This window comes from Prenolepis imparis, unplaced genomic scaffold, assembly GCF_030444845.1.
Source record: "Prenolepis imparis isolate NDT839.2.m4 unplaced genomic scaffold, iyPreImpa1.0 SCAF_12, whole genome shotgun sequence".
NCBI classification, from domain to species: Eukaryota; Metazoa; Arthropoda; class Insecta; order Hymenoptera; family Formicidae; genus Prenolepis; species Prenolepis imparis.
In genome coordinates, this window is record NW_028141170.1 from 9,687,483 (window position 1) to 9,715,043 (window position 27,561).

General features: G+C 34.4%; 1 protein-coding gene and 2 long non-coding RNA genes across 4 annotated transcripts in view; 1 reads left to right on the top strand and 2 right to left on the bottom strand.

Annotated features, from left to right (window-relative positions):
• Positions 1 to 27,561, top strand: part of Gukh (NHS actin remodeling regulator GUK-holder) — a 199,329-nt gene that overhangs the window by 144,149 nt on the left and 27,619 nt on the right. The window lies entirely within an intron of this gene.
• On the bottom strand, positions 1,335 to 19,609 carry LOC145943523 (uncharacterized). The gene is made up of 5 exons (XR_014426530.1): positions 19,410 to 19,609; positions 18,999 to 19,035; positions 2,305 to 2,348; positions 1,496 to 1,687; positions 1,335 to 1,383 (listed from the first exon to the last, which is right to left on the bottom strand). It is a non-coding gene; the product is annotated as an uncharacterized LOC145943523 (long non-coding RNA).
• LOC145943526 (uncharacterized) overlaps positions 19,606 to 27,561 on the bottom strand; it is a 37,797-nt gene continuing 29,841 nt past the window's right edge. The window contains exon 9 of the long non-coding RNA XR_014426532.1: positions 19,606 to 19,689. This is a non-coding gene — a long non-coding RNA (uncharacterized LOC145943526). The remainder of the gene's footprint in view (positions 19,690 to 27,561) is intronic.

A 27,561-nucleotide genomic window follows, 5' to 3' on the forward strand; every position in this document is an offset into this window, starting at 1 on the left:
AAGTCAGACTCTCCCCTAAACACACATACATATACGTACTCAAACATACATTTTCCGGCGCGCAGTTTCGTGAACAGATCACTGGATGAGAGATGCTGGTAAAATGCTGGTCTCGCGCTTTGTCTCTCGGAAAGCTCGTCGGCCTCGTCTAAAAGCGTCTAAGCAAGCGAACGTTTGCTTGCACTTGCTAGCGCGCTCGTGTTTGACAGTGTCAAGGGCCGCTTAATATAGGTGCGCGCCTAAACGAAGAGAGTTCGACACACCTCTCTCTCTCTCGGAGCGAATTAGCGAATTTTGCGATACAATGCGTATATAATCGTATTAGCGTAAACTGCGGTCTCTTCCGATTCCGCGAGCTGGAACGTCATTTACCAACTATCGACGTTGAGACAAAAATGCATTCTTAATCAGCATCATTAGTTTTTCATTCTATTTACGATCGAACACAACCGCGAATTTACGATTGCCATACAAGCGATTTTCCCTCTCTAAAAAAGACATGTTAAGTCGATTCTCGCGCAAGTGTTGTTGCCTCTTTTCCACGATGCTGATTGGCTGTCTCGATTCGCGTTGTGCATTATATTTGTAGTATCGAGAGGCTGTCATCGCGAGGGTTAGCAGTTTGACAGTTTGTTCAAAATAAAATTAAATAAAATAATATGTTTTAAATATGTTATAATACTTTAAATTATTTACAACATATTATTTTAATATTTTTAACATATTATTATTTTAAAATTTAATTATCAAATTAACACTTTAATCAGCTGATTTCTGTCAAAGAATATTAATAAAGCGTTAATTTGCTAAATTAAATTTTACAATAATAATATGTTAAATATATTAAAATAGTAATAAGTTGTAAATAATATGTTATAATACTTTAAATTCGATTAATATTTTTTGACAGAAATCAGCTGATAACTGTCAAATATATTAATCGAGTTTGAAGTATTATAATATATTATTTAAAACATATTATTCTATTTAATTTTATTTTGAACAAACTGTTAAACTACTAACCCTCGCGATGATAGCCTCTCGATGCTACGAATATAACGCATAATGCGAATCGAAACAGTCAATCAGCATCGCGGAAAAGATGCAACAATTTTGCGAGAATCGACTTAATATGCTTTTTTAGAAAGGGATGTTGTAATATTTTAAATTCGATTAATATTTTTGACAATTATCAGCTGATTTTTGCCAAAAAATATTAATCGCGAATAAGATATTATAACATATTTAAAATATATTACTATTTTAATATTTTCAACATATCATACGCACCCCCATTAGCGCTATAAAAATATTATATAATAAACAATTTCTCACTCACCGATACTTGCAAAAGCTGAGTTGTAGTACACAGCACACAATGATCTGAAAACAAAATATTCAAATTATGTATATGCATATGTGTGTGTCGAATATCTCATAAACATGCAGTTTAGAAAAACATGTAGTTTAGAAAAAATGTTTTTATTTTGCATACCTCACAGTTGCCCCGCTGTGTCGCCCGATGCCTCCCCGGGCTTCCTCCTCCTCTCTTGGTCGACCGTCATTACTCCTTCGTAGCACTCGCGAAAACAGGAATAATTACGATTGTCCGAAACTTTACACGGCACTCCCGACGCGCGACACTTTATACGGCACTCCCGACACGACGCGTGAATCGCAATGCTATCTGTAACAAATAAAATACATACATATTAGAATAATCTTATTATTTCGCATTACAACGTACACAATATAAATATGTAAACTAGAATTAACGATAAATATATCCACGGATCGCAACACATTCGCGGCGCGCGACAACAGATTAAGTTGGGTTAGGTTGGCAAGAGATTTTGCATCGAATTTTTCGCGAAATATGCGTTTCGAACAATTACGCCTACATATTAACGGTGAAATTATGATATGCGATTGATAAATATTACAATACAAAGGTTCGAAATCGTTTCTAACGATTATGCTTACCAATTAATCAAAGCGGGACGAAGCTCGAACTGTCTGATACTCGCGGCGTTTCGGTAATGGCCGCTATTCGCTACAAACATCGGCAACTTCATTCTAATAGCGCGCGCGCGATACTATAATACATGACTTAATATTAATAATTAATTAAAACTCGAAGGAGATTCGTTCGAAAAGATATGGCTTTAGAAAGAAAAAATATTAATCGAGAATAAGGTATTATAACATATTTAAAATATATTAGTATTTTAATATTTTCAACATTATTATATACGCCTCATTACCGCTATAGAAATGTTATAAAATAAACAATTTCTCACTCACCGATACCTGCAATAGCTGAGTTGTAGTACACAGCACACATTGATCTGAAAACAAAATATTCAAATTATATGTAGATACATATGTGTGTGTCGAATATAAACAATGCAGTTTAGAAAAAATATTTTTATATTGCAATATAAATATAAATATAAATACAAATATGTAAATTAGAATATTTAAATAGCAAATTTTCGCTTTATTAATATTTTTTGACAGAAATCAGCTGATTAAAGCGTTAACTTGCTAATTAATTTTTAAAATAATAATATGGTAAAAAATTAAATTTTTAAATAATATAAAAATTAAAATAGTAATATGTTGTAAATAATATGTTATAATACCTTATTCTTGATATCAGCTGATCAGTTATCAGCTGATTTCTGTCAAAAAATATTAATAGAGTTTAAAGTATTATAACATATTATTTAAAACATTCTTTTTTTAACATAAAATCGAAGAATGGCGCGCGCTTGTGTTGTTCTAGTTTTCTTAAATTTTACATTTCAAAATAGTGAGAGCTACAAAATTACCCTAATTTAAACTTTATTTATTTTAGAATTGTTTTGATAATAATTTAATGAAAACATGTATATACATCAAAGAGTAATATTCTTTTATCAATGTTTATTATATAATCTCTTTTTTCTCTCTCTTTCTCTCGATTATCTTATCGTGCACTTGGGGTGTGAAAGAAAAACATAGGAATACGATATGATCGATCTAATAATAATGAGATAAGTGTATGATCAGTTTGTAAAAAATATTGAGAGGTAATTGAACGATAATATATTACACTTCTAAAAAAAATCTTCTAATCTTTTAGTCCTTTTATGAAGACATATATATCGATAACCTTCTGGTTATCGATATATGTCTTCAAATAACATATAAACCTCTATTCTCTTCTTTCTCAAATAAAATATATTCAATTATACTCTCTTCAACATATATCCACTTTTTCAAAACTGAACAATATTTATTATTTATTAAAAAACGAAAAATTTCATGATATAAATATTTAATGCAGCGTCTAATAATATTTTGCACCCTATAACTTTAATTGTTCATATCGTCTGTCTTTTAATTAAAAAAATAACAACTATACGAAAGGGAAGAAAAGATGCACCCTATAACTTTAATTGTTCATATCGTCTGTCTTTTAATTAAAAAATATCAACTATATACCGTTCCTTTAATAAACATAAAAACATCTTGGAAAAAAGTCAGTTTCTAGTTACAAGAATTACTTCTGAGTACACAAGACATTTTTGTGTGTCCTGTTCACGGACACTCCTCTCACGACTACAGCCGAAATCTTATGTGACTAACGTGACGTAGACCCTGCGATGCTATCACTCTATAATTCATGACGGTCTCGCTAGTAATGGGGAGGAATTTCGTCGTTTGTTTACGATATGTATGATTGCACGCACAGGTAAACTCGGCAGAGCATACCGTATACATATGTATGTACGACATATGTATATAAATTCATGTATACATACTTTAACAAGTCGAGGCGCAAACGTAAACAACAACGCGTCACGCGGTATTTTCTCCATTTAATCTAGGCATCGCTTATCATTATCGTGTATCGCACATCGCGACATAATTTATAATTATAAGCCTTAATAATCGTTTCTCACGCAAGCAGTATAATTATATATAATTATATATATATAATTATATATTAATAATTAAATGCTGAGATATGTATCTCATTTTGGCAATGTATGAAAAATATATAAATATATATATATATATTTAATATATATTACTATATAACATATTGTATATTTTTATTATACATTTTTTTTATTATATTTATTACTTTTATATTATTTTTTTATGCTGATAACAGATAAAATTTATTTAAAAAATAAAACAAAAAATAATAATTAAAAATAAAACAAAAAAATTTTAATAATTTAAAAGAATTAATAACTACGAAATATATTGATTTTCTTAAATATATACTAGCTCTATTTTATATTTATTTTACATTGCCAAAAGAGTTTACACTGATACCTTCTTATCGGTCAACGTTTGCCAGGGTTTATTTTATGGCGAGACTCTGAAACTTGAGTTGACTTAGGCCGAATTGACATTGTCTTCGCGCGACAAGAAAACCCGTTATTATCGTAGACGACTACAGCATGTGGAATTAGAGAACTGCTTCGAAGGGAGTCTGAAAGCGATACGTCGTATGGAAACTGAGACGTTGCTCTCTCTCCTCGAGAGAGCGTTAAAGCTGAGTGAGGATCTTGAAGAGACCCAAGAAGATCGAAAACCCTTCTCTCATTTCTCTCCCTCGTTTCCCTGCTCCTTCTTTCCAACATCTTTCCCGATTCGACCGACAAGAAACTTCGTGCTTCTAACAAGATGCTACGAATTTTGCTTTTCGCTTGCACGAGACAAACAAAAGCCATCAAGACGTGATAATTACTTTGATCATCCTTCTAGAATTTCAAAGCGCGTAAAATCAAAGTACACGTGTACAGCCGACGTAATAAATTCATTTCTCTCATCGGTATAATCAATGTAAAAAAATATGTTTCTACCAATTACGAAATAATGTAACAATTAATAATGTTGTTTAAGAAATTTTCATATTTTAATTGCAAAATTAAATATATATATTGTCTCTCTTTATATAAGTAAAATTAAAATGAAAATAATATGAATATCCGCAGCAAGTATGTATGTGTCACAACTTTACATATTATATTTAAAAAAAAAAAATAATAGATTGCTTTAATTATAACCGGCTTAAATTCGTGTTAGCAACGTGCTTTGTAAAAATTATTTTAAATATTAGCTCGAAAAATATCTTGCAACTTACACACGCGATACAAATTACTTAAATTGCCCTCCTTCAGTATCACGATAATTAAGCGAAACTGTCTGTTTCACAACAGACATTCTCTTTCCTCAGTTCTTGTCTAGCGGACAATTATCCATTTAAATGATTATCTGCGGGGAACGTGTGCCTTTTCACAGCGTGTGCTCGATAGGATTTAATTCCTCATCTTCCCTCCTCTTCTCTTATATTTTATTTTTTATCTCGAATTTGCGACGTGGAGATGCAGGGGAGAGAAGTTAATTGGGTGAAAGCGATGCGAACGACCGGACCGGGAGAATTAATTAAACGATTAACTTAGGTAGCACTTAGCACGAGGCCTCGTCGAGAGGTTAAGTTTCGAAATTGGGGACAACCGAGCCGGGGTCGGAGTTCGCGTTGCACGTAGTTCTTAAACGCGCCCACGCGACCCTCTTTTCGAGATATCGAAGCGAGCATTAGAGCGACACACTCGCGAAAAAATGGCTTCTCAATACGACTCGTATATCGACTAACCGTGAGAGACTTGCACAAGTGCACGTTAAGTGCAACAATAGTGACATTTAAGATCCAATTTCTCCGATATTAGTCAAGTACAATTGTAACTTAAATATCACTCCTTTCTGCCAATTTTTTCTTGAAAAAAAAGAAACAAAGAGCTTTTAAATTAATGACTTTATTAAAATTAATTGGCGTTGAAGAAATAATATTTAGGGAGTCAATAAATAGATAAAAATTCGCGCGAGAGTTAAATTTAAATAATTAGTAAAGAACTTTTCAAGTTCAACATGTCTTTAAAAATCCTTGCGAATTAATTTACATATAGCTTTTCTTGTATATATTTTTGCTGGTTTAATCTCATACCCCGCGACGATACTGCCGTAAATTAAGATTCCGGCCTTCGCTGTTGTTTGGATAAGCGACATGATGGACGCCTTCGGAGAGGAAGTTGGCGTGAAAAAGTCGACGTGAATTTATACAAGGTCGGCACAACATTGCTACGCCCGGTCATTAATCGGTCAACACTTCAATAAGAGCATACGGCAATTGGAGCGAGTAAAAGCATCCGACTCTGCCCTTCGGCGGACGTGGATCGACTCGTTGCAGGGATAGGAGGAAATGACTATTTCGACAGCTCGTTGAAATGCGTGAGCATCAATAATCTTTGTGAGCGATACTAAAAGCATCGCAACGATGAGATAAATTTAATATTGCAATAGACAGACAAAAATATTAGCTACCATAGCTAAAATTTAGATATAACTAATATTTTGAAACTATGGTTTAACGGAGAATTCTCCGTTAAATTACACTAAAAAATATTAATTAATAACTAAAAGACACGATAACTAAATTTCAGGTGAAATATAGGGATATCTAAAATTTAGTTATGATAATTAATATTTTTTTTCGTGTATGTTTCGATGATAAAGTCGGAGAGGATTAATAAATTAATAATGATAAATTAATAAAAAAAATTCATGAAAAAATGCGTTGCTAAGAGTCTTAATATTAATTATTTCAAATAAATTCATAGAGAGATTAGAAGATGGAGTTAATGCAAGTTTATCTCGAGTCATGAATTCTTCCGTAACGGATTTTCGTTACAAAAGAAGCCTCTTTTCGCTTACAAGAGTATCCCCTTTGGTGTTAGATATTTTCTTTCCAGTTACTCTCTTCGTACGGTTTCCTGCAGGATGCGCAACCGAACCCTTACCCTGAAGGGTGTGTCGTTCACCCTTGTAATAGGCGTTTCGGTTTCGCTTCGCGTGATACAGTTTTCTGCACGAAAAGCATGGCGCTTGTAATATTATTTGAACAACGTAACGCAAATGAAATATATCATGGCTTGAATTTATTTGATTTTATACATATATATATATATATTTTTTGGATTATACAATTCAATTAAATCAAACATACGCCACGATATATATATGCATTTCTACAATTTTTAATTAACAATTGAAATAATTTAAATAAAATTCTATTATGTAAATATGTTATTACTTTGTGGAATTTTGCGTGGAAAATTTTATCTTAGCGATCGATTCGTTTTATTATTCGTAGGCGTTTCGTACCTAAAACTGCATCCACACCTGCATTCGAACGTATGTGAATGAAAAACGAAATAGATAATGGCGCAACGGCTGCCGCTTCCGGTGGAAACACCGGTGGAACTTTTATTCCACCGACGAGTTTTCGTCTATGCCGCCGCTGTTCCAAACGGAAACATCAGTCGTCACGGTGCAGCAACTTCCTTCCTCGCTTCGTTTTTCCTCTGTATCAAAACGAGCGCGCCGCACATCTAACGCTCTCTCATGCGTGAATATTTAATTGTAACTTTAAAAATGTATGTATATAATTTTTTTAAAGCAATCTATTTTTTGGAGGAGACAAAACACAATTCTTAGTATCGTAGAGAGAATACGATCATTAATTCTTATACATGTGTGTAATTACATAATATTTTTTTCAATATATAAATAATAATTAATCGTTTCTTTTAAGAAAGATGCTGCTTCATCTCACAAAATATTTTAATTTAATTATAATCACTTTAAATTATGAAACATATTTATATTTTCGATAGATATTTTCAACTATATTTTACTACTTTATATGACACAAAAGGATAGTTTAATATCTAGTCCAATATCTAAGGATTCGAAACGTCTGTTCAATTTTTTATTTCGACTTAATACAATGAAAATACTCGTATCGATTTTCATTGCGACTCCTATTCTTCCACATACGTGTACATATATGTACTGTTGAGAGGACAGAGGGGTAGAAAGGAAATGTAAATTACGCGAGTTTAGGCTCTTGTTATGTAAATCGACCTTTCGACCGCATCCGTTCAAAATAACTAGACCGAGTGACTATGAAATAATGGCGCGTGCAGACTGAATTTATACGAAGTTCATCGAATTCTTGTTCTTCCTTAAATTATTATCATCTGCGAGATTATTCTTTAAGGAAAAAAAAGAATTCTGAAAAATTTCAACTTTCCACGCACGCATAATTTTTTTCTTTAATCCAGAAATAAATTTCCGTATAAATAATAAATATATAGGAGCTATAATTTCTCTAGAACAATTACACAAATATAGAGAAAAATTTTTTAGTATTTTTTAAATATTCTCTTTTTGGTATTAAAATCATTTCGACATCACACAATTCTTTATTTATATAAAATATCTTTTCTAGCCTCTTTACTAAAAAAAACAAACGAGATTTCCGTAAAATTGAACAACCCTTCAAATCATCATCCCCCGTAGAATTTTCATAAAAATTCCGCGGCAGCAATCTCGCAGTCTGACAATCCGCTACTATAAACGATCGACGATCCAACAATCTCATCCGCGAGGAATTCACCGCGCGCGAGAGCTGTCAGAATTGTGTGGGCAAACAGGCCCGGGGCCACCATCTGCCCACGTGTGTATATAACACATGGGAGAGAAGTTCCATCCACGTATGTGTAACACGGAATGACCTGCGAGCGCGATATACTATTATATCTCTCACGGTATGTTGCTTCATGCGCACCCGAATAGATCTCATCGCATTAGATCGTCACCTATCTAACCCGAAGAGAGCCGGACCTAACCCGAACGCGTTTAGAAAGCGTTGCCTCCGGTGCGTGATCCCCCGGAATTGGGTAATAACCAAAATCCTTCTCGGGAACCGTGACGACATAACCGGAGACCTGAGTCTCGTCCCCATCATATGTTACCCGTAAATTCTTCTTTCGTCGTTTCTTCATGCTTTTGCTGCTTTCTCGGCAATAATGCGGTAGCCGAGCATGAAGCTTTCATTCTTTTACATTATCACTATCTACATTATATTATTTCTCTTTAAAAGAAAAAAGAGAGTGAATAATATAATAATATTTATATAATATATAATATTTTATTATATTATTTTATTTTATTTTTCCAAAAGAGAATAAATAATATAATATATAAAATAAATAAATATAGAAAATTGAAAAGATGTTATTAAATAAATATATAAGAGTGAAAAGATATTATTAAATAAATACATAAAATTAAAGATAATTCTCATAAAAATAAATATATAATCTTTCATTCTATTTCATCGTTATCACAATTTATCGTAGGGCATTTTATGTAATATCAAAAATCAGTTTGCGAGCCTATTATCAGGACCAGGATGGCGGCCACGTGGTAGGGAAACCAACATATCACGTAGCATTAAGTCACTCGACGACATTCGCTTTCTGGCAGACGAGACTTTGAGAACTCGCTCGGCTACATCTAGGAGAGATTGAACCGTGGAAAGACGAAAACGATTACGCACGTGCGAGTGTTTCTACCCGTAAAGAAAACTTCTATCTGACTCGACACATGTGCCACTTTTTCTTGCCATCGACTACGCGGTTGTGAATGCGGTGTAATCCGTGAAAGACGAGAGTTGTGGAAATCTTTATCGACAAAACCGAGTAAGACGGTTCGCTTGAAAGAAAAATAATCCGCCGCTTATCGCGCAAAAGCGCTATCTTCTATGATAGCCATTGAATCCGAGGAACGAGTTTATTGAAAAGCAAACTTTGATAAAGAAGCACTCGATCGGAAAAGTCCTCCATTGATGACGATAACGAAAAAACGGGGTTGAATATTCAAACTCCGATTATTATATATAAGTAACAAAAGTTCCGATAAAAAAGATAATAAAATACAAAATACGCATAATTTGAAATAATAATAATTTAAATATTACAATTAGATCGCACGATAAAAATAATATTTAATTAATTATTTATATTTATGATGAAATGCGGAATTATTAATGTTCCGAATGCGGAAATACGAAGGTGTTTCGCTAATGTAATCATTGCACGTGTCACTCGTTTTCTTACCTCCTCGTGTGGAACGTAAAAAATATAAGGGCACAGACACTCCGAGTTTCTCGTGTTCTCCCTCTTATTGTGATCCGCGTAACGTGACCGGTTTATGCAAATACAATAGAGTAACTACGAGTTACCACGTGCCAGTGACCTTGCGCGTTAAAGTCTATCATTTATTCGCAGCTATGACGTGATTTACAAGAGCCGGAGATGATTTACAAGACGAATGGTCGCGGATGCGTGCGTAAAGAGAGGAGACGAATGAAGGAAATTGCACAGGAACTCGAGAACATGAAAAAACAGCGACAAAGACGTATAGCCAATTATGGACCCATTATAACCATCATTCCATCCCGGCTATATTTAAATTCTGACAACATACTAAGTGTGTATAATTTATAAAATAATATGATAATAATATATAAATAATGATTTTCAATATAATTATTATTTATTAATATATTATTAATATATTATTTATATAAAAGTATAAAGAAGTACCTAATACACTGATTGTGAGAGAATTTTCTCTTAGAATTTACCCTGAAAATCATGGTAATCTTGGGACAATGTGGTATGGAAAGAATTTATGAGAATTTCTCTGATTAATATTTATCACAATAAAAATAATAATATCTATTACAATAAAATATAAAATATGTTTGATTAATTTCACTATGCAGTTTAGTAAAATTAATTAAATATGTTTCATATTTTATTGTGATAAATATTATTATATTTTATTGTGATAAATATTATTATTTTTTATTGTGATAAATATTAATCAGAGAAATTCTCATAAAATTCTTTCTATACCATATTGTCCCACGATTACCATGATTTTCAGGGTAAATTCTAAGAGAAAATTCTCTCAGTGTAGTTATCCAAAGCCCAAGAATTGCATCGTACAATATTCAATAAATAATATTTCAAAATAATAATTCTTTTAAAATAGTAATAAAACATGGCTCAAATCATGTCATACATCACACACGAATATTTATGTGTTCGAGATCGAGGATTTAAAATCTCGCGTTAGAAATATTTAATAATATATAAATAATGATTTTCAATATAATTATTATTTATATATTTATATATTATTAATATATTATTTATATAAAAGTATAAAGAAGTACCTATAGTTATCCAAAGTCCAAAAATTGCATCGTACAATATTCAATAAATAATATTTCAAAATAATAATTATTTAAAAATAATAATAAAACATGTCTCAAATCATGTCATACATCACACCCGAATATTTATGTCTTCGAGATCGCGGATTTAAAATCTCGTGTTAGAAATATTTTTGCTTCAACGCGACATAAGTCGCAGAAAAATTTTTTATCACAAAATATACAACATACATATTTATTTTATCATTAATCGCGAATTAGGGAAGAGATTAATACCGTTGGTTATACGCGCACTATGTTTCACAGATAGGAATAATATATGCTTATCACTTATCACACCCCATGAATCCGCGTGAATTGCATCTCGTATCATATATTCTATCCCGGCTATATTTAAATTCTAACAACATACTAAGTGTGTATAATATATAAATAATATGATAATAATATATAAATAATGATTTTCAATATAATTATTATTTATTAATATATTATTAATATATTATTTATATAAAAATATAAAGAAATACCTAGTTATCCAAAGCCCAAGAATTGCATCGTACAATATTCAAGAAATAATATTTTAAAATAATAATATTCTTTTAAAATAATAATAAAACATGTCTCAAATCATGTCATACATCACATCCGAATATTTATGTATTCGAGATCGAGGATTTAAAATCTCGTGTTAGAAATATTTAATAATATATAAATAATGATTTTCAATATAATTATTATTTATATATTATTAATATATTATTTATATAAAAATATAAAGAAGTATCTAGTTATCCAAAGCCCAAGAATTACATCGTACAATATTCAAGAAATAATATTTCAAAATAATAATTATTTTTAAATAGTAATAAAACATGGCTCAAATCATGTCATACATCACATCCGAATATTTATGTGTTCAAGATCGCGGATTTAAAATCTCGTGTTAGAAATATTTTTGCTTCAACGCGACATAAGCCGCAGAAAAATTTTGTATCACAAAATATGCAACATACAGACTTATTTTATCATTAATCGCGAATTAGGGAAGAGATTAATACCGTTGGTTATACGCGCACTATGTTTCACAGATAGGAATAATATATGCTTATCACACCCCATGAATCCGCGTGAATTGCATCTCGTATCAGGGACCCCCAACCAGACGACATACAGCGCGATTCGCGTAGTCGCGCGATGTAAGCAGCGCGGACACAAGTCGCCGTGGAAGATGATAGAGAGGATGACGAGGGAGATGTGTTCTAGCATGACCGAGCACCGGTCGGTCTCGAGGCTGACGTATCGTGTATGATTCATTGTAATTGTCAACGACCGCGTCTATCCATCCATCCATGGCGCGGCCATTTGTCCAGCGACTTGTCTAACAGCACAATGCAACGTCCGATGCACTCTCTCTCCTCTCCCTCCCTCCCTCTCTCTCTCTTCTTCCTGTCGATGCTGCCGCTCGTCGCTCCCCTGATGATGAGCGTCGCTCACCCACGCGGGAAAAAAAGCGCGACAGCTATCGATCGGACTCGGACCTTCCTTCTCTCGGCCAATTACGACGACGAATAAACAAGACGGTCAATTTTCGGACCCTAACGAGCTCCGTTTATCCGTCTGTATATTGATTGATGGAGCGCCTAGATTACGAAATGTAATTACCGTAATTGCTCGCGCCGACAATGGGAATCGTTGTGATAGATCGAACTCGGATGGGAGATCGTTAATTGAAGTAGAGTAGAGATAGAGAAAAAGCAATTTAATAATTTAGACGCCAGTTAGTTGGAGATGATAATTACAATTACTTTACCTATATCACGTTTTGCATGAGAATTCTCTGGCAACTTCTTGCTGAACACGAACGTGTCTCCGATAAATGAATATAATGTAATGACGAAGCTTTTTAGCTCTTGTCTACGGTCTTGTGTGTCGCCAGGGAGCGTTTGTCAAGCGCACTGAATGTCTTCTGTCAGAGCAATTGGTACTAATCTCATTTGAGTTTAACTAGTAAGTGTCCTCGGCTTTTATCCCTTTGTCTGCCACGGAGATAAGTGCCATTTACGGCGCCAGTTTCATTCGCGAGATGATCGATCGACGGGATCAAGCAATGAGACCTAGCTTCAATGCATACAAAACCACTATCGTTGATACACGATGATACTCCGTGGGCAGAATTAAGAATCGTGATGTGACTAATCCTTGAGTCAATACGAGGGTGAGAGACCTCTTAATAGTCCATATTAAAAACTGTTTACAAAAACCTCAGCTGTTCAATTTGGCTCGATCAAGCAAGGGGGATTTAATATTATATGATATTCGATCCGATAATTTTCAAGTTGCTCTAAAAATTATTTTTTCCAGATTCCTCACAACGCTATTTTAAATTAGAAAGTACACGGAGAATTTAATTTATTTTAGAAATTTCGATACAATGATAAATTTTTCATTTTGTTAAAGTTTAATTTAAATTCCTCGTATAAACTCTCTTATGTAATTTTCGCTCTCATTTCTTCGTCAGAGACGAGGGCTTTTTCGTGAGATTTATGAAGCTGTAGCGTGTAACACGCGTACAGATAAAACGCTCGAGAACGGATTGTTTCGCGTGATCCCATTGCTTGGTGCCCTTTAATTGTCATTTGGCGTGAAAGAGAAGATCGATTCGGAGTTAGGCGATGCGGAAACATTTCGACATGCGAGTCAAAGTACACGCAGCACGTTGGCGTGCCGTATCTCTCTTCAATCGTGCCAAACATCGCCCGATTGATCAGAGTTGGCCGGCAAACGATCAAATCGTGACGGCGAGTTTACAAGTTTTATGGGGGGTCTCGTGATACATGTGTATATGTAAATGTAGAACAATCGTTACTCTAATCTCGTTTACCGATCGATCGCCAATCCCTGAATCGTTCTCATTTTTTTTTACAACTATATACTAACTGTGTCATTAGTTTAGTAATTTCAGTTATCATCATTAGGATCTTGTAATGCATACGATTTATTGTCTTTTTGTTACTTGGATTTGAAAATGTCTGCTGATATTAAGGGAGGGAGATTTAATAAAAGATATAAATTTAAATGACATGTGAATTTAATCACTATACAAAATAATAAGATTCTTTAAAATTTTTCAATATGTTCCAAACCATAAAAAAATATTAAAATTCATATAATATACTGTCGAATTTTTTTTTAACGAAATTGCATAAATGTGTTTAATTGCAATTTATTTATTTTTCTACTCAGCTCTCTTCGATTACTATGTTCTCTCGCGTAGAGTAACTACTGTTCATCCCCTCTTCTCTCTGTATAGAAGATTGAAGAAAGAGAGCTCGGCTCTTATCGTCAATTAGCCGAAGTTTAAATACAGCTAATGACTAATGACATGTGAATTTAATCACTATACAAAATAATAAGATTCTTTAAAATTTTTCAATATGTTCCAAACCATAAAAAAATATTAAAATTCATATAATGTACTGTCGAATTTTTTTTTAACGAAATTGCATAAATGTGTTTAATTGCAATTTATTTATTTTTCTACTCAGATCTCTTCGATTACTATGTTCTCTCGCGTAGAGTAACTACTGTTCATCCCCTCTTCTCTCTGTATAGAAGATTGAAGAAAGAGAGCTCGGCTCTTATCGTCAATTAGCCGAAGTTTAAATACAGCTAATGACTAATGACATGTGAATTTAATCACTATACAAAATAATAAGATTCTTTAAAATTTTTCAATATGTTCCAAACCATAAAAAAATATTAAAATTCATATAATGTACTGTCGAATTTTTTTTTAACGAAATTGCATAAATGTGTTTAATTGCAATTTATTTATTTTTCTACCCAGCTCTCTTCGATTACTATGTTCTCTCGCGTAGAGTAACTACTGTTCATCCCCTCTTCTCTCTGTATAGAAGATTGAAGAAAGAGAGCTCGGCTCTTATCGTCAATTAGCCGAAGTTTAAATAGAGCTAATGACACAATGCACTTCCTGGCGGCGGTGCAGCTTCAGCGCAATCGGCGCATCGCGCCGCGCAATCCGCGCGACTTCAAAGGGCCTCCCGCGCGTCCGTTGTTTTCCTTTTGGTACCGCCCTCGGAATCGCGATCGCCGCCGGCATTAATTACCGTCCCGATCGAACGTGCCTCCCATCGCTCATCGTCGTCGGATCTGTTAATCTTCTCTTCGATCTCGCGCTCGCCCCGATTTCCCGCGGGGGGAAAGAATGACGCGTCGTTACCAGAGCGAAATTGCCGGTCGGCTACCGAATTTTGCGCGTCCGCATCGAAAATTAACCGCCTTACCTCATCCCCCCGGTTAACGACGAGACCTTCGTGGAAATCGAACGGTATTATCAAGCTGATAAGACCGATAAAATCGCAAGACGGAATATATCATATCGCATGTCGTAAAAAATTATCTCTCATCGAAAAAAAAAAAATAAAATAAAAACACTTTACGCGTCATCATACCGAATGTTCGCGTCCTTGATCCCGCGGTTTTTTAATTATTTTTTATTATGTATTCCGACGTTAAAAATATAATTTACCCATTATGCAAATTGAGCTTGGAAACGCGAAGAGGGAGAGAAAGAGCCCGCGTTTTGGCGACTCGTACGGCGCAGATCGGCTCGTTTCCAAGAGAATTGCACGCGACTTTCTCTATTTTCCGAATAAAGTACAGCCGTCCAAAAGCGTGATGGCTGCGCGCACCTATACGTCGCAATGCGACTTTTAAACGCCGCGGCCTACACAGTGCAGTGACCCTTAGCTGCGCTGCGCTGCGCTCGGTGCAACCGAGCGCACCGCCGTGAATCGCGTTGTGTATTCAGTACGAAGGAGATTGCACTCGAGAAGGAGAGGGACCCTCTCTGTGTTTCGTACCTCGGGACCGCGAAGATTAACGAGCGGTTCGCGGAAAATGGCGGCTTCGAAATGCCGTTTAAGCGACTCTCTTTGTCCATCGTTGTTTTACACTTTGAGCGAACGTCTACTGATAATGGTGCTCGGTTAAGCGCAAATATATTAAACGGCACTGATAGAAAGTGACTTTGTGTCTCACACGTGGCGACGATCGGTTCTTTCACAGCCGAAATCTAATATAAGAGCATCCATTTCTCTTCTATCGCGTTTTTTCTCAATTAAAGGTTTTTAAAAAATATATATTTAATAATATACTTCAACAAATGTATAAAAATATATTATTATTAAATTGAATTGAAAAATAGATTTAATTCAATTCGCGCGAAGGTATTTTATTCGTCGATAAAGTTGACAGATATTCGTGGTCAGAATTTAATAAGACACACTGTAAGAAACACGATGCATCGTGAGAAAAAAAGCGAAAGAAAGACTACTTGTCTTGTCTGCGGAAATATTCTGTTCGGGAAATGAAAAATTAGGTCACTCGTCCGCTCCGACGAAGTGCATCTCGTGTACCGGAAATTACGAAATAATTCTTGCGTCACGCGAAGAACGACGTCTCTCGTGTTTGCTGCGTCAATAAAAGTTGAGAATATTTGTCTTGCGCGAAACAGAGAAAAAAATACGCAACGTGTATTTTTATTGCAAGTACTTTACGATAAAGTAAGAATTACGGTGTGAAGTAGAATTTCGTTGGTAACAAATAATTGGAAGAGATGCAAGTTTTACGCGAACGTTAGATGTTACATTTACACATATCATTAAAATATCGCTGACGCGAAGATTGCGCACACAGAACGAAAAATATATTATATTATTTATATCATTAAAAAAGCCATCGTCAGCGAATAAACCCGCTAATTAATTTCATTACCTCGCAATATACGGGGAAATGACACGTCGGATATTCCAATTAACGTTAAGTTCGTGTGCTGGTAATAAGTCCGACTAACAATTTAATTATACGCTGTTAATTAAACGAAACTAAAAGCAAGCAATCTCACTTATCGACGATACCGAACCCGAGATTGTTCCAGTTTTCCGCGCGCGTGAGAAGAAATAGTAAAAGAAGAAAAGAACATGCATTAGCATTTTACAACCGATCGCAAAACAAGTTTAACGGTGGCCTAGTCGTTCGTGTACTAATGATTATAGCAAGTAAAATGCGAGCGCCAACTCATAATGACAGTTGAGGCCGGACGTCACTTTTACGGTCTCTCCTTTTCTCTCTCTATTTGCGATGTAATAACGCGATATGAAAAAAGAAATTAACTAAACCGGCGATTTGACCGCACAGGACGGAAAAATAATCGCTTGATCGACAGAATTAGATGAACATCTACCGCAGACTATAATTTAATCCGATGTTTGCCGATCCGATTTCTTTAACGTCCAATCAGTTGCCAATTAATGTGTGAGAATTCATTAATACATTGTAGTGTGTACATGCGTATTGTGTACTATTGTATACTACTACATTTGATATATTCACTATAATACGTTTGACATATTGTATTATACATATGTATATATGCATATATTTATAAGATGCGCGCGCGATACTGATAAATATTAGATATATGAAAAAATTAAAAAGAATATAAATTTAATATCACTGAATGATTAAACGCGACTGTTTATTTTATTTCATTTTTATTTAAAAAAAAGTAAGTATATAGAATAATTATATATATTTCTCTTCGCGATAAAATATCACATAAAAAAGTAACAATTATTTCAGTAAAACAAGATTTTAATTGTATAAGTAAAGTATATATAATTTATAATTATTATTTTTAAATATAATAATTATTAAATTTTAAATAATAAATTATTTTTAATAATCATTTTTAAAAATAAAAATAATTTTTTTATACTGACTGAATATTCGTTTTCGTGTAATATCGTGTCACAATATTTCCTGTCATACGACACGGAAGCCAGTATATAAAAAGTGAAACGATGCTGCTGTGTCCCGATGTCGAAAACGAATGACACGACTGTATCAGGACCACAATTTGCCAGAACATTTAATGTCAAACGAGCCTTAAGTCCGCCTGTCATTCACGCGTCGCGTCAACAGCTCCATCGATTCACGATCCGCCATCTTTGAGCCATGAATCATTGAATAATTCATAATTTATGGACAGGGGGGAGAGGGAGAAAGCTCGTTAAAGCCGCGAGTATCTTTTCCCGTTGATTCATTCTCGTATGAGCGAGCCGAGAGAGAAAAAGAGAGAGAAACGTAGAGAAAAAAAAAAAACGAAAAAAGAAATCCACGCTTTCGATGCGACACACAAAGGTACACCCGCTCCGAAGTAAGAATCTCGAAGTCGTCGGACGGGTTTTGTGCCGGTGCCGGATGCCTCTATCTCACGTTTTCGTTCCCTTAGACGATTCGAGGACACACGTGAATCGCATTACGGTCATCTGTCTTTCGCGTCGCGACGAGCATCCTTCACATATGGATATCCCGGCAGGATAATTCGCGCAGACAGTCTCATTTTTTTTCCAGAGTCGTGATGTCATTCGCTCGTTCGTGCCAATCAATCATTTTGCGACAAGTGAATTAAAACGATAATATCTTTATAGGCCATTCTCGTGTAGATTATTTTCTATCGTTATCATATTGCTGTATCGTATCATTTGTAATATACATATATAATTTCTCTTTGAGGTGACAAAAAATATTTAAAAAATTTATTTTACCTTCTCTCCCCTCCCAAATATAAATTGCTATCAAAGTAGCAGCGGATGTGAAAGGTATCATCGCTCGCGAATATAGATATATCGCAAAATAAAATCTGCATATGTCAATTATGTTCATATATAACCAGTTTTATGCATTCGTGCCGTGTATGTAAAGCTTCACACACACTCCTATTATAGAAATGTTATAAAATAAATAATTTCTCACTCACCGATACGTGCAATAGAGTTGTAGTACACAGCATTGATCTGAAAACAAAATATTCAAATTATGTATATACATGTGTGTGTATATATATAGCTATATAAGGAAATGCCTACTAACTTTGAAGCAAGGATTTTAAAATAAAATTTCCAAAATATTTTATGTACATAAAATAGAAATTAGAAATTTTATTTTAAAATCCTTGCTGCCTTGCTTACTTGAAATTTTATTTTAAAATCCCTGCTCTCTCTCTCTCTCTCTCTCTCTCTCTCTCTATATATATATATATATATATATATATATATATATATATATATACAATAGCAAAATAAATTCCATAAATAAATCAAGAGATAAATCAAATAATTTTACCAGTAACGAATTAAAAAATTGAGGATGTTATATTTATTTTGCATACCTCACAGTTGCTCCGCTGTCGCCTGATGCCTCCCCGGGTTTCCTCCTCCTCCCTTGGTCCTTCATAGCACTCACAACACTCGCGAAAACACGAATAATTACGGTCGCCCGACACTTTACACGGCATTCCCGACAGTCCCAGACGCGTGAATCGCACGCGTATTTCGCGTACATTGTACAATGAGAAAAAAACGATGCGAAAACTATAATCACGCGAAATAACGATCCATTCGGCACTCGAGAATCTCGCAAACTCGCGCGCAGCTTATCAGCAATGCTACCTGTAACAAATAAAATACATATGTATATTAGAACAATTTTATTATTTTTTGCATTATAACGTACATGATATAAATATACAAGCTAAAATTAAAGATGGATATATCCACGAGTCGCAACACTCGTAATTATTTATGAGTTCCCACGAAATCAGATGCCAGATCTTCACACACACATTCGTGCCTTAATCTATAATGAGAATCTCTTATTTCGATCAAAGTTTTCGACATGACCGAATCTATCTACACCGCGATATTAATTTCAACATTAGGATTTTGCGACGAATACGAGCGGAAGAGATGATTATTATTGGAGCTTTTGTCTTTTTCTTCTCGGGCCAAGAATCGACACTAGCTTGAGTCAAGATTCTGTTAGAAAGTTATCGACTCTCGATCTTAGTTTTCTAGTCGTGTCAGTCCTCGACTCCGATCGGATGATCTGATAGAATCTTACTGTCTCTGATGCCGTCCTCGTTCCACACGATCACATGATCTGATTCTCTTTGAATTGCAGCAGAATCGCAATAAAGATCAATTCGGAATAATATATATTTTCGTAGACAATAAGTGATATCAAGAAGGTGATAGTATGTTGAATTATATAGAATAATTCTAAAATAACTAAGTTTTGCAGGCGTATTCTTGGAGCATTTTGAAATTTTTCTTTAATAAAAATATCGAAATATTAACAGAGCTTTTGAGAAAATTTCACTAAAGAAAACTAAATATCGATCAAAAAATCTCTGGTAATTTATATTAAAATTATCCTGTATAATACTATATAACAAAAAAATAATTAAAATATAAAACTGTTTTAAAATTGATATATAATAATGCGATTACTGTGCGAAACAGCAGTATGCATGCAATTATTATACGTTTGAGATTAGTTGTGATCATCATTTTAAACCGATGAATGATGACCGAAACTTTCTTCTGCTGTGTCAGTAAACCCTTCTCGTCACCGCGCTCCAGTCGATCAAATTCTACATAATGTCTTTGCCTGCCATAAACTCCGGTTTCAGTTTGGCATTAACGAGGTCCCTCCTTTACGTCATAATGCACGCATTCAATAAACTCCCGCACCCTTCGTCTTGTATTCACGATTGCATTCTGCGTGCATGGTCACTGCAGAAAATGCACGCAACGAAATAACGGAGGAATAATTTCGCAATAATTATTTTCAATATTAAAAACAAAAATATTATACAAAATCATATATGAAAGGGATTATTGAAAGCCAGGCGCAGATAATAAAATCGCAACAGAGTTGTTTTTAAATTCCTCTTTAATTATTTTGAACGCGTTTTAAATGTAGATTGATGGTTTATAAATGATGATTTAAAATATTAAAGAGGAATGTAAAAACAATTTTGTTGTCTAATATTTGCACCTGGCTCTTATTAATCCTTATCATATCTGTTTTTGTATTTATATATCAGAGCCAATTTATTATTTTAAAAATATTATATTTGGAAATATAAAAGTTTAATAAAAAATTATAGACAATTAAAAAAATATAAGAGTAATATTTGAGTGATAAAAATATACAAGCTAAATTAAGAAAAAAAATTAAATTTATATACATATAAAATTTCCTATCTAAAATTTAAGAAATGATTAACGAAATATATTATTCGTTTTCTTAGAATGATAATTATATAGTATAAGAAATATTACTCCCAAATTACAGAGAAATGGTTGGTTGGTTCTAATCCTATTTCATGTATACTGCGATATTGAATAAAGATTGATGAAATCGGGTTGCGCGAAATATTGTTCGCACTCTCGCTGCGCCAAGCAATTTAGGGAAGTTAATGGGATCGGGGAGATGGTGTGCCAGGATTTCGGGCATGGGGGATACGTCACTCTTTTACAGGAGCTATGTCCTGGCAAGCAATCGGGAACACCCACCGCATTCTGACGAGAACCCAATCCTGAGAAACGAGTACGAGTCCTATAAGAGAAAGACGTCCTCTCTCGCGCGACTTCGTTGAAACATTATTCGTGCTCTCTCCGCGCCGAAAGCCGAATTTATTTCCCGGCGAAAATAAATCGTAGCGAGCGTGGTTGCGGTTACGTCGAAATATTATCTCCGTTATTTGCGCGCACGTATGGCTGCTCGTAAAAAGCTACGTATAAAAAGATGCATGTCGCATCCGACCTCCATAATATACGCGCGCGCGATAAGATTTTATTTTTTTTCCCCTTCCCCTTAATGTACTCGAGGTATTATTTCGAGGTCACTTTACTTTACGGTAATTTACTTCGAGAGAAAATGAATGTTTCCAATTTATATTCCTATATGCATTTACTACCATATATATTAGGTATATATTTTTTTCTTTTCTACATTTTTATTACAATTTCTTAATTCATATAATTGCGAGATTAAGCATGAAATAATTATAAATATGAATTCAGAATTTGTTTGTGTTGAATGGACAATGCAGTATTTTTTTCTTGTTCATAATTTTATTACGATTTCTTAATTCATACATTACACATGAAATTTAGTTATGCCTAAATTTTAGCTATGATAGCTAATATTTTTTAGCTATAGAATTCTCCGTTAAACTATAGCTAAAAAATATTAGTTATCATCGCTAAAATTTAGGCATGATAACTAAATTTCAGATTGCAATATAGCTAAAATTTAGCTATATAGGGTAGCTAATTTTTTTCCGTGTATAATCGCGAAATTAATCATGAAATGATTATAAATATTAATTTAGAATTTGTGTTAAAAACAATTTAATACATTTACTATTGTATAGCCTATATATTTTTTTTCTATATTTTTATTACGATTTCTTAATTGAAATTAATTGCGAAATTAATCATGTATATAAATTCTACACTGATTGTGAGAGAATTTTCTCTTAGAATTTACCCTGAAAATTATGGTAATCGTGGGATAATATGGTATAGAAAGAATTTTATGAGAATTTCTCTGATTAATATTTATCACAATAAAATATAAAACATTTAATTTTACTAAACTGCATAGTAAAATTAATCAAACATGTTTTGTATTTTATTGTAATAGATATTTTTATTGTGATAAATATTAATCACAGAAATTCTCATAAAATTCTTTCCATACCATATTGTCCCACGATTACCATGATTTTCAGGGTAAATTCTAGGAGAAAATTCTCTCTGTGTATATAAATATAAAATATAAAAATATATAAATGTAATAAATATAAATTCAGAATTTCTCTATGTTGAATGGAATATTTGATTCCGAAAAAAAACCTGTCTTATATCAACAACGATTCCGCTATCGGAGCTTTTCAGAACAATCGGACCCTCTGTTTTCTACGGCAGGAGGAATCAGGTGCGAGCCTGCGAACAATCTCGGTAGTCGTAGATAGGCCGCAGGTCGACGTTATAAAACGACGGAAATTTATTGGGCCAGCTAACGTATAAGCATGTATACATACACACGCGGGCCCCGGTAGTGAATGGCGACGTCGGCGAGGATCTTCGGGGCTTGGCGGGGCACTTCTCGTTGTTCTCGTCGTTCTTTTTTTTTTTTTTTTATTTTTTTTTTTTTATTTGTGGGAGCCTCGTCTCTCGGGTCTTGCAGGACCTGTACGAGGACTGGTCCGCGATCTACCGTAACCGCATTCCACTCTTACCTCACCTTGCCCCTCGCGCGGTCTTCTCCCTTGTGCCTCACCGACTGCTTCCCTCTTCTTCCTCATCCCTTTCCCCTTTTTCCCTCTCGTCCCTTCGCGCTTCTCCTCGCCACTTTTATTCAGTCTTTTGCCGCGCAAACTCTTTCCTTCTTCGTCGCTCATTTTCTCTCCCTCTCTCTAGCTTTCTTTTTGCTCTTTCTTAGAGTCTTTTCAATTCCTTATTCAGCGATAATTATTATAGAATTAATTATTTTGACCTCCAGTCTAGACTTTAATTACTTTAGATATGACAAAGAATTTTATTATGTTTTATTAAAGAATTAATAATTTTCTTTTATATATTGTCAGCATATATCTATGTTTTTGTCTAACATGTCGTATTGATTAACAGAATCGGGAATTTCGTAACGCGTAAAAAATAAAAATTTACATAAAAAGAGTGACATATTTTTTCGTTAATAAAACTTCTACATATCAAAATCAGTAGCACGGTAGAATGCACCGGGTTTTATATGAACACATGTGACGCGAGTATTTTTTATACATCATAAATCAAAAAGAGGGACATAATCCCCAAACGTATTTATTTTCTAAATAAATATTATTTTTAGAAAAGCAAACTCCCTCTTCTCTTGATTGTCTCGTCTTTCTCTTTCTTTCTCTTTCTTTCTTTCTCTTCCGACGAACGTGGCTTACAAAAGGGGGCTCGGATTCCGAAATGCATATCCGGCGGGGCCAGCGCGCGAACTTGTTTTTCTCGCGATTACACGGGGACCCGAATTTGCCGCGGGTCTGTGTTTACCCGGCCGCGAAACCCCGGTCTGAGTGCGTGATGCGTGCCTACGCCATCCGTCAGAGACCCTGTGGGCACTCACGGAGGAAGAAGATAGCAGAGGAAAGGGAGAAGAGAGAGATAAACAGGCCCGGTTGGTATTCGAATACAAGCGTTACGTGACGACCGGCTGGTTACCCTCTTTCCCTCCGCAGGTTCGTTCTCCGGGAGATTCCGGGTTTTTGTCGAGAAGATCGATCGGTCGATCTTTCTTACGCGGGCCTTAAGGCAGGCCTGGGACGTGTCGTAATTAGAGACCTGATAGAATCGCGTCTGCCGATTGTCGGACTCGTTTGCATTGCACCATACGCGCGTGTCGACGTATACAATTAGCGTAACATGACGACAAGAGGAGAGATGTTTGGGTTAACGTAATTACGAGTAATCGTTTACAGCGATTACATATACCTAATTATTTTGTTAATTATTATATATTTTATTTTTTTAATTATATATATATATATATTATATATATTATATTATATTATATATTACATATTATATATAATATATATTATATATATATTATATACACAGAGAGAATTTTCTCTTAGAATTTACCCTAAAAATCATGGATATCGTGGGACAATATGGTATGGAAAGAATTTTATGAGAAATCCTCTAATATTTATCACAATAAAAATAATAATATCTATCACAATAAAATATAAAATATGTTTGATTAAATTTACCATGCAGTTTAGTAAAATTAATCAAACATGTTTTATTGTGATAGATATTATTATTTATATGTATTAATCAGAGAAATTCTCATAAAATTCTTTTCATACCATATTGTCTCACGATTATCATGATTTTCAGGGTAAATTCTAAGAGAAAATTCTCCGTGTATTATTGTATATATTATTATGATAAACTCTCTCTTTTTCGGTCTCTATAACAATTCGGTCTATGTAACAATTATGTTACTCTCGTTAAGATGATCGCGTAATACATCATTGCGTATACGTCACGGTATTCCACCTTATACCCACCTTCGATTCGAGATACTATCTTCGTCGATTTATCATCGACACAAATCAACGCACTCGCATTCGCATCGCGTTATTCGCATTCTCCGTGATCCGAATTTGCAAAAGAATGAATCGTACGTATGCAGAGTCTTTAATCAAATTATAGAGAGTTGCAATCTAAATTTATCAAGAAGATCAACAGTCGCAATATTATTGCAAGAGTCTCCCTGCATCGAATTTGCGAAGAGATCGCGAGAAAGAAATAAATCCGATTATATATTCTAAAAATTAATAATGTGAGGTATAGGTATACGATATAATCCTAGCTTATTTTCTCGAAAACCAAACAACTTGTCGCGATCGATAATTTATTTAAAAAAAAAACCCAAGGTGTTCTAATCTATATTCAAGACAAATCCCAGTACTTATTCATAATGCAAACAAGATCAGCTGATCCGATGTCATGAGAAACGCGGAAGAAAGTTTAGAATTAATCCTAGGCACTCGAGAGAAAAATAATCAAGGCTCAATTTTCTCGCTCTACATAGAAAAAGGGAGAGAGAGAAAGAGACAGAAGAGAATGGAGCATAAAGAGAAAGAGAGAAAGACAGACTGGAGCACAAAGAGAAGGAGAGAGAGGCAAGCATGAATTACGCGTTTCTTGATATCTTGGTTTGAGTCGTGGTCTGCGAAGAGGCCGGAGCAACCGGTGAGCCGTCTGTCGGTCCCTCTGAAGGGCCGCGCGAGCGGCCCTTCGGGGCACTTTGCACAACCGAGGCTCATCGGCTACAGCGGACCTCCCACGGGCCGACCGGGCTCTTCACCATCGGGAATCTGCCTACTCCTTCCCCTCGTCCCATCCTTCTTCTCTTAGCCATCTTCCTCTCCTCCGTCTTCTTCGTCGTCTTCTTGTCTATCTCGGGGTGTGTTGTATATTCCTGTTCTCTCTCTTTCTCTCTCTTTTTCTGTTTTCTTTCGACTTTACTTGTCTCTCGATTCGTCGAACTTACTTCGTGCCTCGTGCGATCGACGACGATTCCGCTTTCGCTGGCTGGCGGTTAACCAAGAGAGATCTACCGGATATTGCGAAACTGCGCCATGAAACTTGTCGTCTCGCAGAGACGAGCCAAGCAGTCGAAAGGATACGTGAGATTGGAAGGATGTATAGAGAAATAAGATAAAAGAGAATATATATAATCAGGAGGGTGAAAAAGTAAATAAAATCTTTGTATTCTTTCTCTTACTTTTCAAGTACACTAATGTGTTCTGAACTTGCGAGAGTTACCTATTTCATTCATTAATTCTTGGATCAATATAAAGATTTTTTTCTTTAAGAAAGAAGTTTGCAATTTTCACAATATTAAATATCTTAACATTTCTTCTTTTCTTCTTAAATTATAAATATAATATAATAAAATAATAATATTTTATAAAAAATATAAAAAATTATATATATTATATATAATATTCTTATATAAATATATAATATTATATATATAATTTACTTTTTTAAATAAGGAAAGATTATAAAATTTTCACAAATAATTGCATCCAGTAATTTAAAATGATACATGCTTTCCAGAACTCAGAGTAATTCCGTGTTTTCTTACAAACAAATTTTACCTCACGTTCTCGAAGTGGTTCTATCATTATTTCCCGGACCCCATACGTCGTTGCCATATAGTATACTATTGTAATTAGCTCATGCCGGCCGCGGTTACGGTGGATCGTGCTGATTTGTGAGAAATGACTACGACTAGTTCGAAGCCTGTTATTGCCGAGATCAGGGCAGTGCTTATACTCAGGTGTACGACTGTTACTGAACACGGGCCCTCCTCCCTCCCTGCTCATATTTCTATTCTCATGACCGAGCAACCTGTGCAGCCGGCCTTGACTCGTAACTCGCTCTCTTCTGGCGTCTGTAAAAAATCTCCCGAGAGTCCGGCCCTCTTTTACTAACAACCGTGACGCCGCTTAATGCCGCGAGTTTCGATCGAGACGAGATCCCGCGCTCGGAAACGCATCCAAGCGCATTCTCCGCCAACGAGCAACCTAGGACCGCTATGTTTTTTTAACCGAAACAGTATTTTTTTATATATAATATTTTATTTTTCCCGTTTCGCGTCTGATTGAAAATATCAGTGATACGCGTTACACAGAGAGAATTTTCTCTCAGAATTTACCCTGAAAATCATGATAATCGTGGGACAATATGGCATGGAAAGAACTTTATGAAAATTTCTCTGATTAATATTTATCACAATAAAAATATAATATAATATCTATTACAATAAAATATAAAATAATTAATTTTACTATGCAGTTTAGTAAAATTAATCAAACATGTTTTATATTTTATTGTGACAGATATATTTATTATTTTTATTGTGATAAATATTAATCAGAGAAATTTTCATAAAAT